At 42.3% G+C, this 14020-nt stretch overlaps 2 protein-coding genes across 6 annotated transcripts in view; both read right to left on the reverse strand.

The window, feature by feature from the left end:
- Positions 1 to 14020, reverse strand: part of LOC139762321 (cell adhesion molecule 2-like) — a 553549-nt gene that overhangs the window by 436544 nt on the left and 102985 nt on the right. The window lies entirely within an intron of this gene.
- The window catches only part of LOC139762322 (DNA repair protein XRCC3-like), a 214418-nt gene continuing 205150 nt past the window's right edge, over positions 4753 to 14020 (reverse strand). Inside the window, exon 7 of the transcript XR_011715694.1 lies at positions 4753 to 4910. The gene's annotated coding sequence lies outside the window, so the exon portion shown is untranslated. The remainder of the gene's footprint in view (positions 4911 to 14020) is intronic.

Consider the following 14020-nt stretch of genomic DNA (forward strand, 5'->3'; position numbering starts at 1 on the left):
GAGGTCATAAGATATAAAAATCCATAACATTTGAGGTCATAAGATATAAAAATCCATAACATTTGAGGTCATAAGATATAAAAATCCATAACATTTGAGGTCATAAGATATAAAAATCCATAACATTTGAGGTCATAAGATATAAAAATCCATAACATTTGAGGTCATAAGATATAAAAATCCATAACATTTGAGGTCATAAGATATAAAAATCCATAACATTTGAGGTCATAAGATATAAAAATCCATAACATTTGAGGTCATAAGATATAAAAATCCATAACATTTGAGGTCATAAGATATAAAAATCCATAACATTTGAGGTCATAAGATATAAAAATCCATAACATTTGAGGTCATAAGATATAAAAATCCATAACATTTGAGGTCATAAGATATAAAAATCCATAACATTTGAGGTCATAAGATATAAAAATCCATAACATTTGAGGTCATAAGATATAAAAATCCATAACATTTGAGGTCATAAGATATAAAAATCCATAACATTTGAGGTCATAAGATATAAAAATCCATAACATTTGAGGTCATAAGATATAAAAATCCATAACATTTGAGGTCATAAGATATAAAAATCCATAACATTTGAGGTCATAAGATATAAAAATCCATAACATTTGAGGTCATAAGATATAAAAATCCATAACATTTGAGGTCATAAGATATAAAAATCCATAACATTTGAGGTCATAAGATATAAAAATCCATAACATTTGAGGTCATAAGATATAAAAATCCATAACATTTGAGGTCATAAGATATAAAAATCCATAACATTTGAGGTCATAAGATATAAAAATCCATAACATTTGAGGTCATAAGATATAAAAATCCATAACATTTGAGGTCATAAGATATAAAAATCCATAACATTTGAGGTCATAAGATATAAAAATCCATAACATTTGAGGTCATAAGATATAAAAATCCATAACATTTGAGGTCATAAGATATAAAAATCCATAACATTTGAGGTCATAAGATATAAAAATCCATAACATTTGAGGTCATAAGATATAAAAATCCATAACATTTGAGGTCATAAGATATAAAAATCCATAACATTTGAGGTCATAAGATATAAAAATCCATAACATTTGAGGTCATAAGATATAAAAATCCATAACATTTGAGGTCATAAGATATAAAAATCCATAACATTTGAGGTCATAAGATATAAAAATCCATAACATTTGAGGTCATAAGATATAAAAATCCATAACATTTGAGGTCATAAGATATAAAAATCCATAACATTTGAGGTCATAAGATATAAAAATCCATAACATTTGAGGTCATAAGATATAAAAATCCATAACATTTGAGGTCATAAGATATAAAAATCCATAACATTTGAGGTCATAAGATATAAAAATCCATAACATTTGAGGTCATAAGATATAAAAATCCATAACATTTGAGGTCATAAGATATAAAAATCCATAACATTTGAGGTCATAAGATATAAAAATCCATAACATTTGAGGTCATAAGATATAAAAATCCATAACATTTGAGGTCATAAGATATAAAAATCCATAACATTTGAGGTCATAAGATATAAAAATCCATAACATTTGAGGTCATAAGATATAAAAATCCATAACATTTGAGGTCATAAGATATAAAAATCCATAACATTTGAGGTCATAAGATATAAAAATCCATAACATTTGAGGTCATAAGATATAAAAATCCATAACATTTGAGGTCATAAGATATAAAAATCCATAACATTTGAGGTCATAAGATATAAAAATCCATAACATTTGAGGTCATAAGATATAAAAATCCATAACATTTGAGGTCATAAGATATAAAAATCCATAACATTTGAGGTCATAAGATATAAAAATCCATAACATTTGAGGTCATAAGAAATAAAAATCCGTAACATTTGAGGTCATAAGATATAAAAATCCATAACATTTGAGGTCATAAGATATGAAAATCCATGACAGTCCAGGTCATAAGAAATAAAAATCGTGACAGTCCAGGTCATAACTGATTATGTTGCATTAAACTCGCTGAACTGTACCGGTCTGTGGTGATCATGAACTGCCGCCATCGTGAGATGATTTTAACTTAAAATGGAAGTAGAGCGGAACAGCCCAGAGCCATCTATGATCCGTGTTACTCCACTACTGTCCAGTCTGCCTCTGAAGTCCCTTTACCACACACACACACACACACACACACACAATGTCCCTCCCACGTATCAATGAACATCATCAATAACCAGTACAATGCTATCCTAGTGTCTGATAATGTGAGTTTATACAACTCATTTTCCACCCGTTTTCTACCCCCACTGTTTACATTACTTATATATTTTCACTATAGCTTCAAACTTTTGAGTAAAGGAAGTTCAGTATAAACTGATATTATTATTACTATTATTATCATTATTATTATTATTATTATCACTATTATCATTATTATTATTATTATTATTATTATTATTATTATTATTATTATAAATATTATTATCATTAATAATTATCATTATCATTACTATCATTATTATTATTATTATTATTTTTTTTTTTTTTTTTTTTTTTTTATACTTTGTCGCCGTCTCCCGCGTTTGCGAGGTAGCGCAAGGAAACAGACGAAAGAAATGGCCCAACCCCCCCCCCCCATACACATGTACATACACACGTCCACACACGCAAATATACATACCTACACAGCTTTCCATGGTTTACCCCAGACGCTTCACATGCCTTGCTTCAATCCACTGACAGCACGTCAACCCCTGTATACCACATGACTCCAATTCACTCTATTTCTTGCCCTCCTTTCACCCTCCTGCATGTTCAGGCCCCGATCACACAAAATCTTTTTCACTCCATCTTTCACCTCCAATTTGGTCTCCCTCTTCTCCTCGTTCCCTCCACCTCCGACACATATATCCTCTTGGTCAATCTCTCCTCACTCATTCTCTCCATGTGCCCAAACCATTTCAAAACACCCTCTTCTGCTCTCTCAACCACGCTCTTTTTATTTCCACACATCTCTCTTACCCTTACGTTACTTACTCGATCAAACCACCTCACACCACACATTGTCCTCAAACATCTCATTTCCAGCACATCCATCCTCCTGCGCACATCTCTATCCATAGCCCACGCCTCGCAACCATACAACATTGTTGGAACCACTATTCCCTCAAACATACCCATTTTTGCTTTCCGAGATAGTGTTCTCGACTTCCACACATTTTTCAAGGCTCCCAAAATTTTCGCCCCCTCCCCCACCCTATGATCCACTTCCGCTTCCATGGTTCCATCCGCTGACAGATCCACTCCCAGATATCTAAAACACTTCACTTCCTCCAGTTTTTCTCCATTCAAACTCACCTCCCAATTGACTTGACCCTCACCCCTACTGTACCTAATAACCTTGCTCTTATTCACATTTACTCTCAACTTTCTTCTTCCACACACTTTACCAAACTCAGTCACCAGCTTCTGCAGTTTCTCACATGAATCAGCCACCAGCGCTGTATCATCAGCGAACAACAACTGACTCACTTCCCAAGCTCTCTCATCCCCAACAGACTTCATACTTGCCCCTCTTTCCAGGACTCTTGCATTTACCTCCCTTACAACCCCATCCATAAACAAATTAAACAACCATGGAGACATCACACACCCCTGCCGCAAACCTACATTCACTGAGAACCAATCACTTTCCTCTCTTCCTACACGTACACATGCCTTACATCCTCGATAAAAACTTTTCACTGCTTCTAACAACTTGCCTCCCACACCATATATTCTTAATACCTTCCACAGAGCATCTCTATCAACTCTATCATATGCCTTCTCCAGATCCATAAATGCTACATACAAATCCATTTGCTTTTCTAAGTATTTCTCACATACATTCTTCAAAGCAAACACCTGATCCACACATCCTCTACCACTTCTGAAACCGCACTGCTCTTCCCCAATCTGATGCTCTGTACATGCCTTCACCCTCTCAATCAATACCCTCCCATATAATTTACCAGGAATACTCAACAAACTTATACCTCTGTAATTTGAGCACTCACTCTTATCCCCTTTGCCTTTGTACAATGGCACTATGCACGCATTCCGCCAATCCTCAGGCACCTCACCATGAGTCATACATACATTAAATAACCTTACCAACCAGTCAACAATACAGTCACCCCCTTTCTTAATAAATTCCACTGCAATACCATCCAAACCTGCTGCCTTGCCGGCTTTCATCTTCCGCAAAGCTTTTACTACCTCTTCTCTGTTTACCAAATCATTTTCCCTAACCCTCTCACTTTGCACACCACCTCGACCAAAACACCCTATATCTGCCACTCTGTCATCAGACACATTCAACAAACCTTCAAAATACTCATTCCATCTCCTTCTCACATCACCGCTACTTGTTATCACCTCCCCATTTACGCCCTTCACTGAAGTTCCCATTTGCTCCCTTGTCTTACGCACCCTATTTACCTCCTTCCAGAACATCTTTTTATTTTGCCTAAAATTTACTGATAGTCTCTCACCCCAACTCTCATTTGCCCTTTTTTTCACCTCTTGCACCTTTCTCTTGACCTCCTGTCTCTTTCTTTTATACTTCTCCCACTCAATTGCATTTTTTCCCTGCAAAAATCGTCCAAATGCCTCTCTCTTCTCTTTCACTAATACTCTTACTTCTTCATCCCACCACTCACTACCCTTTCTAAACAGCCCACCTCCCACTCTTCTCATGCCACAAGCATCTTTTGCGCAATCCATCACTGATTCCCTAAATACATCCCATTCCTCCCCCACTCCCCTTACTTCCATTGTTCTCACCTTTTTCCATTCTGTACACAGTCTCTCCTGGTACTTCCCCACACAGGTCTCCTTCCCAAGCTCACTTACTCTCACCACCTTCTTCACCCCAACATTCACTCCTCTTTTCTGAAAACCCATACTAATCTTCACCTTAGCCTCCACAAGATAATGATCAGACATCCCTCCAGTTGCACCTCTCAGCACATTAACATCCAAAAGTCTCTCTTTCGCACGCCTGTCAATTAACACGTAATCCAATAACGCTCTCTGGCCATCTCTCCTACTTACATAAGTATACTTATGTATATCTCGCTTTTTAAACCAGGTATTCCCAATCATCAGTCCTTTTTCAGCACATAAATCTACAAGCTCTTCACCATTTCCATTTACAACACTGAACACCCCATGCATACCAATTATTCCCTCAACTGCCACATTACTCACCTTTGCATTCAAATCACCCATCACTATAACCCGGTGTCGTGCATCAAAACCGCTAACACACTCATTTAGCTGCTCCCAAAACACTTGCCTCTCATGATCTTTCTTCTCATGCCCAGGTGCATATGCACCAATAATCACCCACCTCTCTCCATCAACTTTCAATTTTACCCATATTAATCGAGAATTTACTTTCTTACATTCTATCACATACTCCCACAACTCCTGTTTCAGGAGTATTGCTACTCCTTCCCTTGCTCTTGTCCTCTCACTAACCCCTGACTTCACTCCCCAGACATTTCCAAACCACTCTTCCCCTTTACCCTTGAGCTTCGTTTCACTCAGAGCCAAAACATCCAGGTTCCTTTCCTCAAACATACTACCTATCTCTCCTTTTTTCACATCTTGGTTACATCCACACACATTTAGGCACCCCACTCTGAGCCTTCGAGGAGGATGATCACTCCCCGCGTGACTCCTTCTTCTGTTTCCCATTTTAGAAAGTTAATACAAGGAGGGGAGGATTTCCGGCCCCCCGCTCCCGTCCCCTCTAGTCGCTTTCTACGACACGCGAGGAATACGTGGGAAGTATTCTTTCACCCCTATCCCCAGGGATAATATACATATATATATACATATACACACACACACACACACACACACATATGCACATACACACACACACACACACATACATATATATACATATGAAAAATGTAAGAAACAATTTAGAAAAACTTTTAGCTTGAAATGAATGAAAAAAAATGAATGTCACATAATGGTTCAACCTCTGGCTATGGAAAGGAAATGTACAATTTATTCACACAAACGTCAATAGCAGTTCTCATCAATTTCACCACTGTGTCAATAAGCTTCAATGTCTAAGCTACATTTTTCTCCAACTTCACTATTTTCTTGTCAAAAACACCATGCATGAAAACTATCACTCCATTAACACAACTATAAACATTTACTTCCCCTTTAAAAGGGTGGATCACACCACCACCCTGTCTGTACTCTGTTATGAGGTAATGTGTGTGTCAACATTCTCGCGTCATTTACACTACCACACCTGACGGTGAAACAGGATCGGCAGCTTCAACAATATAATCGGCGGCAAAAATTCAATGCCTGCAAAGGTCAAATGATCATGGAGCTTTGTTTCTCTTTCCAAATCCATAAACCAAGTGGCCAAGAACTGTCGCCGTGCGTGAGTGTGCGTGGGCGTGCGTGCGTGTGTTACCTACGTGTGTTACCTACACGACAAACATCTCTTGAGGGCTTATGAACCATATCCCGTAGCGTTATTCATAACTTCATTTACGAGAAGGAATCACAAAACGAACGAGCGAGCGAGTGAGTGAGTGGAGTATGCCCAGCACCCGCGCCCGCCCCTCCCATTTGTGTACTCGTATCCTGGCATCAGATCACAGCCTGTTCTGGTCTCATTAAATTCTAGGTCGTGAATGCCAGTGCCGGGGGGGATAACTCTTGGTAAGCCGAGGGCCAATATAAGCCAGTACCTCACGGAGCTGCCCATCATGATAACGTTAGCATCATCTTGATGAGGGCGCAGATTGAGAATGCGGTTCCACCCGGGCCTCGAACACCCTACCTACCCGTGGGGTCGTGGGAGCCGCCGTTCTCATGGCACACGGCAAGACCTTCTGCAGTAGTCGTGCGTTAGTTTTGTATGGGGAAGGATGGGACCAAAGGCGGTCATACATCTACCTCAGGGTCCAACAGTCGTCCAGTGCATTTCCTTAAGCATTTCCATGGACGTGAAGTTGAATTTAAAGAGGAAAATGTGGTTTTTGTGTGTGTGTGTGTGTGTGTGTGTGTGTGTTTACCCTTCTGTGAATAAAAAAGGTACACTACAGAATGGTTCCATTGTTTCCCCTGTTAGAATTATGTTGTAACTTATAAAAAGATATGTCTCCTTCCTGACACAGAGATCTTACATGATGTCAACAAAGAGTTAAGAAAATAGTTTGAACGCCCTCACTACCATCAGAGACCAGAGACAAGGCAGCAACCATGAACCTGTCATATATATCTAACTCGTCATTTCTAAAGATCGCCAGCATTTTTGAAGTTGTGCGTGACTGCCTAGTGCTCCACCCACCGCCTCTTGCCCAATCGTCTGCGCCGGAGTTCGCACATACCAGCACTATCTATATAGACCGAGTCACTCCCATAAAAATTATGACCAAACTCAATGATCTCAATTTCTTTCAGAATCAGACACGTCTCCCTCAGCGAATCAGTCAGGTGTGCGTGGATGAGCAGCGTTGGCATTTTACACCAAGAGCCGAAGAGTTCTAACCCCCACGCCATGGCTGCGAGTTAGGGCAGAGGCTAATGCTCATGCTACTCACAGCTGATGAGTCTTGAACATGAGACACGTTCAAGCTCCAACAATTCGTCAGCCATCGTCAGCTAACTTCACGACAGCTTTCAACCTGTTTCTGCCAAGGGTGATATTAACCCGCCAATAACTCAGTGGACACCACTAGCCCTGTACCCTGGGTCTATGGTCCCAGCTGGGGGTGCTCTTTCAAGACCACTAGGGGAGAGGTCACTTGGGGCCACCATCCCTATACGTACCCACGGGCCATGGTCCCAGCTGGGTGCTCCACACCGGTCCTTGTTCAAGACCATGATCTGTTACCGTTTTCCCATATCGTTTAGCAAGATTTACAATGAACACCTAGATGAAAACTATAATACAAATTGGAGTTCTGGCAGAAATATGAATTGAAAAGATCACAATATAACGCACGACTGAACATAATAACAGCAATTCTGTGAATATATTCATAAACAACAAAGAATAACCCAAAGTAGTAAACAACCCCTCGTGTGTGTGTGTGTGTGTGTGTGTGTGTGTGTGTGTGTGTGTGTGTGTGTACAACTCATCATGGGTAAGACACGCACGGGGAACTTGATGATGTATCTAAACAACAGTAAAATATATGCGGAGTCACAAATCATACGGGCAAAAGATGTAACCACAGAACCATGATAAAACAAAAGACCTCTTCTTTTTTCTAGGTGAGCTGAAAGTACTTTCCTCAATCACAAAATAAGTGAGGCTTACGTGTGGGGAAACAGATCATGGCATATTTCACACGATTTGTACGGCGAGCTGGGGGTGTAGGAGGGTGTAAATAGCTGCCGCTACCAGAGTACCTGATTAGTGCATTAACGTGGCAATGAAAACCAGTTCCTCATAGAAGAGGTATCAATGTGTCTTGGAGAAATCACGTACCTCTAACATCAATCAAAGCTGCACGCGGCACGACGCGTCGCCCTCCGTGATTTACGTACAGCCACGGACCACGGTGTCCATCCCTAGGCGCCAATTCTCTACAGAACCATGCGTCAGGGCGTCACACCCCCAATCTACCGCTATAACTCGCTCTCTCAGCGTTCAAAGTTTCCGTCAACGTCGCCCTGGCTTACGTGACGACGAGAGACGGCTGGAGGGCTGCTGTGTCTGGCTCAAAGGCACTGCAGGAACTGGCCCCCCTGGGTTACAACCACTGGGATATGATGCCGTGGCCTTAGTACCTTAAGGTTTCGGGTCCAAGGTGAGGTCCTCCTAACCAAAAGGTCTGTGACCTCGGGTCGCACCGTCGTGTTCAAAGACTTACATATAAAACCAAAGAACCCGAGTTTGTGACCGAGTCAATATGCACACCTACACGTGTGTAGAGGAAGTATCTTACAACGATATATTCAAACTGATCATCTCACATCGAGGCGTCGCCCAGGAACGAGACAGCGAGACGGAGCGCCACCAGTCACACAGGAGCTCTGGCGGCTGGTGGAAGAAATGGTATGCAAGGGAACAAGAAGATATTAGATTCCCTTCAGTCAAGTAACTGACGCTCCTCTTCGGGGAATGTGATCGCCTGTCACTGGGATGCAATCTTTTCCAGGATATGGTCAGCGCTACTGCTACTGTTGCTGCTGCTTGTGGGAAGGGAAGACCTACAACACATCCAGTAACCACAGAGCAGATCGCCACAGCTGGAAAGGTTTTTTTCTTCATCATTTTTTGGTCCGCGAGTTTCATCATATTCCCGGGACGACCTCATCTGTCATCTGGAAAGGTCTTGTAAATATGGGACGTCTTGTTGACCCCAAGGGCACCACCAGCCTCCCCACCAGGTGCAGGTGGACAGAAGCAAGGTTTTGCGGGCCACTGAGGCCTGAAAGCAAATTTCCAGGTTGATATATGGACGCGTGGAGCGCCGTCCCAACACTGGGGTCCTGCCGGCCAAGCTGGTGCCAGGAATTTCATATTGACTGTCAGCTGGAGGAGCAGCAGCCCTGTTCTCTCCACACACACCCTCCAACCTCAGCCCCTCCACCCTCAGCCCCTCCTCCCAGCTGCTCACACAGCCTTGTCTGGGCAGGAAACGGCAGCCCCAAACGTGCAGCTGGTACCAGCGGCACCTGACGACCTGTGCTGACGCTCAGACGTTCAAGTGACGAGACGCAGGAACTGAAACACGTGATGGGACGCAAGAACTGAAACACGCGATGGGACGCAAGAACTGAAACACGTGACGAGACGCAGGATCTGAAACACGTGACGAGACGCAGGAACTGAAACACGCGATGGGACGCAGGAACTGAAACACGCGATGGGACGCAGGAACTGAAACACGTGACGAGACGCAGGAACTGAAACACGTGATGGGACGCAAGAACTGAAACACGCGATGGGACGCAGGAACAGAAACACGTGACGAGACGCAGGATCTGAAACACGTGACGAGACGCAGGAACTGAAACACGCGATGGGACGCAGGAACTGAAACATGCGATGGGACGCAGGAACTGAAACTGGTCAGATGGCCAACTCATATTCGATGTCCAGGGCGTTAAACAGACCCAACTCGAGGTCTTCCCGTGACAAATGAGCAGCGTGAAGGGATGGTATTAAACCCCTATACCGCCCATACATCTTAACGCTGGCTTCAGGGGCTCTGCTCTACCCCCTGCAGCCTGGTCTGTGAGCGAGCGTACCTAGTGTAGGTTATGATCCTATGATCCACACCCTCCGAACGCTGCAGGTCTGTCGTTTTCCGCAGCATTCAATTCCTTCTAGGAGTATTCCAGAGGCCGTCAATTTATACACAAAACATCTGGCGTTGATATATCGAAATCACACATGGCATTTTTCGACTATCTCCAAAATTTTCAGGGGTTACTTATGGCATTCACTCGTTTCGCCTGGCATTATATACATCATCATATACTTAAGTCATGCAAATCTATTCATGAAAATAATCTGATGTTCTGACGACATAGATAATATTTCTCAAGAGTTTGCCCCAGGATGGTGGGACAATGTGTCGCCCTTACTCCATACATAAAATATATTTATTAATTTATCTATTCATTATACTTTGTCGCTGGCTCCCGCGTTAGCGAGGTAGCGCAAGGAAACAGACGAAAGAATGGCCCAACCCACCCACATACACATGTATATACATACACGTCCACACACAGCACATATACATACCTATACATCTCAACGTATACATATATATACACACACATACATATACATATATACACATGTACATAATTCATACTGTCTGCCCTTATTCATTTCCGTCGCCACCCTGCCACACATGAAATGACAACCCTTTCCCCCCGCATGTGCGCGAGGTAGCGCTAGGAAAAGACAACAAAGGCCACATTCGTTCACACTCAGTCTCTAGCTGTCATGTATAATGCACCTTTCCACATCCAGGCCCCACAAAACTTTCCACGGTTTACCCCAGACACTTCGCATGCCCTGGTTCAATCCATGAACAGCACGTCGACCCCGGTATACCACATCGTTCCAATTCAATCTACTCCTTGCACGCCTTTCACCCTCCTGCATGTTCAGGCCCCGATCACTCAGAATTTTTTTCACTCCATCTTTCCACCTCCAATTTGGTCTCCCACTTCTCCTCGTTCCCTCCACCTCTGACACATATATCCTCTTTGTCAATCTTTCCTCACTCATTCTCTCCAAGTGACCATATATATATATATATATATATATATATATATATATATATATATATATATATATATATATATATATATATATATATTTCTTTCAAACTATTCGCCATTTCCCGCGTTAGCGAGGTAGCGTTAAGAACAGAGGACTGGGCCATTGAGGGAACATTCTCACCTAGCCCCTTTCTCTGTTCCTTCTTTTAGTAAAAAAAAAAAAAAAAAAGAGAGGGGAGGATTTCCAGCCACCTGCTCCCTCCCCTTTTAGTCGCCTTCTACGACACGCAGGGAATACGTGGGAAGTATTCTTTCTCCCCTATCCCCAGGGATATATATATATATATATATATATATATATATATATATATATATGTGGAAGCGGAAGTGGATCATAGGGTGGGGGAGGGGGCGAAAATTCTGGGGGCCTTGAAGAATGTGTGGAAGTCGAGAACATTATCTCGGAAAGCAAAAATGGGTATGTTTGAAGGAATAGTGGTTCCAACAATGGTGTATGGTTGCGAGGCGTGGGCTATGGATAGAGTTGTGCGCAGGAGGATGGATGTGCTGGAAATGAGATGTTTGAGGACAATGTGTGGTGTGAGGTGGTTTGATCGAGTGAGTAACGTAAGGGTAAGAGAGATGTGTGGAAATAAAAAGAGCGTGGTTGAGAGAGCAGAAGAGGGTGTTTTGAAGTGGTTTGGGCACATGGAGAGAATGAGTGAGGAAAGATTGACCAAGAGGATATATGTGTCGGAGGTGGAGGGAGCGAGGAGAAGAGGGAGACCAAATTGGAGGTGGAAAGATGGAGTGAAAAAGATTTTGTGTGATCGGGGCCTGAACATGCAGGAGGGTGAAAGGAGGGCAAGGAATAGAGTGAATTGGAGCGATGTGGTATACCGGGGTTGACGTGCTGTCAGTGGATTGAATCAAGGCATGTGAAGCGTCTGGGGTAAACCATGGAAAGCTGTGTAGGTATGTATATTTGCTTGTGTGGACGTATGTATATACATGTGTATGGGGGGGGGGCCATTTCTTTCGTCTGTTTCCTTGCGCTACCTCGCAAACGCGGGAGACAGCGACAAAGTATAAAAAAAAAATATATATATATATATATATATATATATATATATATATATATATATATATATATATATATACATATATATATATATATATATATATATATATATATATATATATATATATATATATATATATATATATATAACTACTAGTCAGTACTTTTCAGTTCCCGGAAACCTGAAATGTTTACTGAGGGCGGACGATTCCTCCGTTAACCAAAAATATGATCCAAAAAAAAACCCGCTAGAAGAAAAAAAAAAAATTCGCCGAAATATATACGTTCTTCCCCGTAATCACCTCACACCCTCACGTTCTTGGGCCACGGGTTATAATCTGGTTGTGATAAGAAAGAGTAAGGAACGAGGGGCACATTAATTGCGAACGAGAGACATTCTCTCTCCAAACTGGTTTGTACCCTAGGCGAAGGCTGTCCTCTTATGCGGAAGGAGGTTAGGATAAAAAAAGAAAAAAAAAAGGTTTTTGAAACTTGTTGCCGCCGTCTGCTACAGGTTACTGGTGGTATGACGGCTGCGCACGTGTCCAATATACGGCCACGGCAGTCGGCTGTCATGCACACGTACCCGAGGTACGGCAGCAGCAGGCACGGCAGTCTGCTGTCATGCACACGTACCCGAGGTACAGCAGCAGGAGGCACGGCAGTCGGCTGTCATGCACACGTACCCGAGGTATAGCAGCAGCAGGCACGGCAGTCGGCTGTCATGCACACGTACACGAGGTACGGCAGCAGCAGGCACGGCGACCACCTGACTGCTAACAGGTGCCCGGGCCGCTCCTCACAACCCCATAATGCCTCACAACACCTGCCTCCACGTTCCCTATCTTGACCTAACTCATAACCACAATTCCGCCGAGAAAAAAAATCGTGAAATGTATCGACTGTTCGCTTCTGCATCTCCTACAACCTCCAGAACGTAGGTTCGACCCCTGGACATGATGACCTGACCTCTGACCCGACCTTAAAGTTTCAGGTTAAAAAAGAAATACAAGTTTACCCGTTACAGTCAATGGTTGCCACGTCGCGCTCAATAATTCATAAGCCATGGTCCCCAAAGGCATCAGGTCAACACTGATAGAAAAAAAAAAACTTTTTACCGTGGGTCAAAGGTCAAGGTCATGGAGTGCAGCGTGGCCATGATCGACCCACGGGTGGGGGGTATCCACAGTCCCCAAGCCCCACGTCCGACAGCTGCTCCACACTGATAGTTCCCCGCAGCCAGACGTCTCATCAATTTCCTCCGCCAAGCTCCCCGGCTCACGGTTCCTATCACACTTATATCACTTAACAATAAATGATCCCGAGAACACCAACTTAATCTCTACTACTACTACTACTGCTGCTCTTACTACTACTACTACTACTACTACTACTACTACTACAAATACTACTACTACAAATACTACTACTAATAATAAAAATAATAATAATGATAATAATAATATTGGGTGTTTTGGTCGAGGTGGTGTGCAAAGTGAGAGGGTTAGGGAAAATGATTTGGTAAACAGAGAAAAGGTAGTGAAAGCTTTGCGGAAGATGAAAGCCGGCAAGGCAGCAGGTTTGGATGGTATTGCAGTGGAATTTATTAAAAAAGGGGGTGACTGTATTGTTGACTGGT

This window comes from Panulirus ornatus, chromosome 43, assembly GCF_036320965.1.
Source record: "Panulirus ornatus isolate Po-2019 chromosome 43, ASM3632096v1, whole genome shotgun sequence".
In the NCBI taxonomy this organism is placed as follows: Eukaryota; Metazoa; Arthropoda; class Malacostraca; order Decapoda; family Palinuridae; genus Panulirus; species Panulirus ornatus.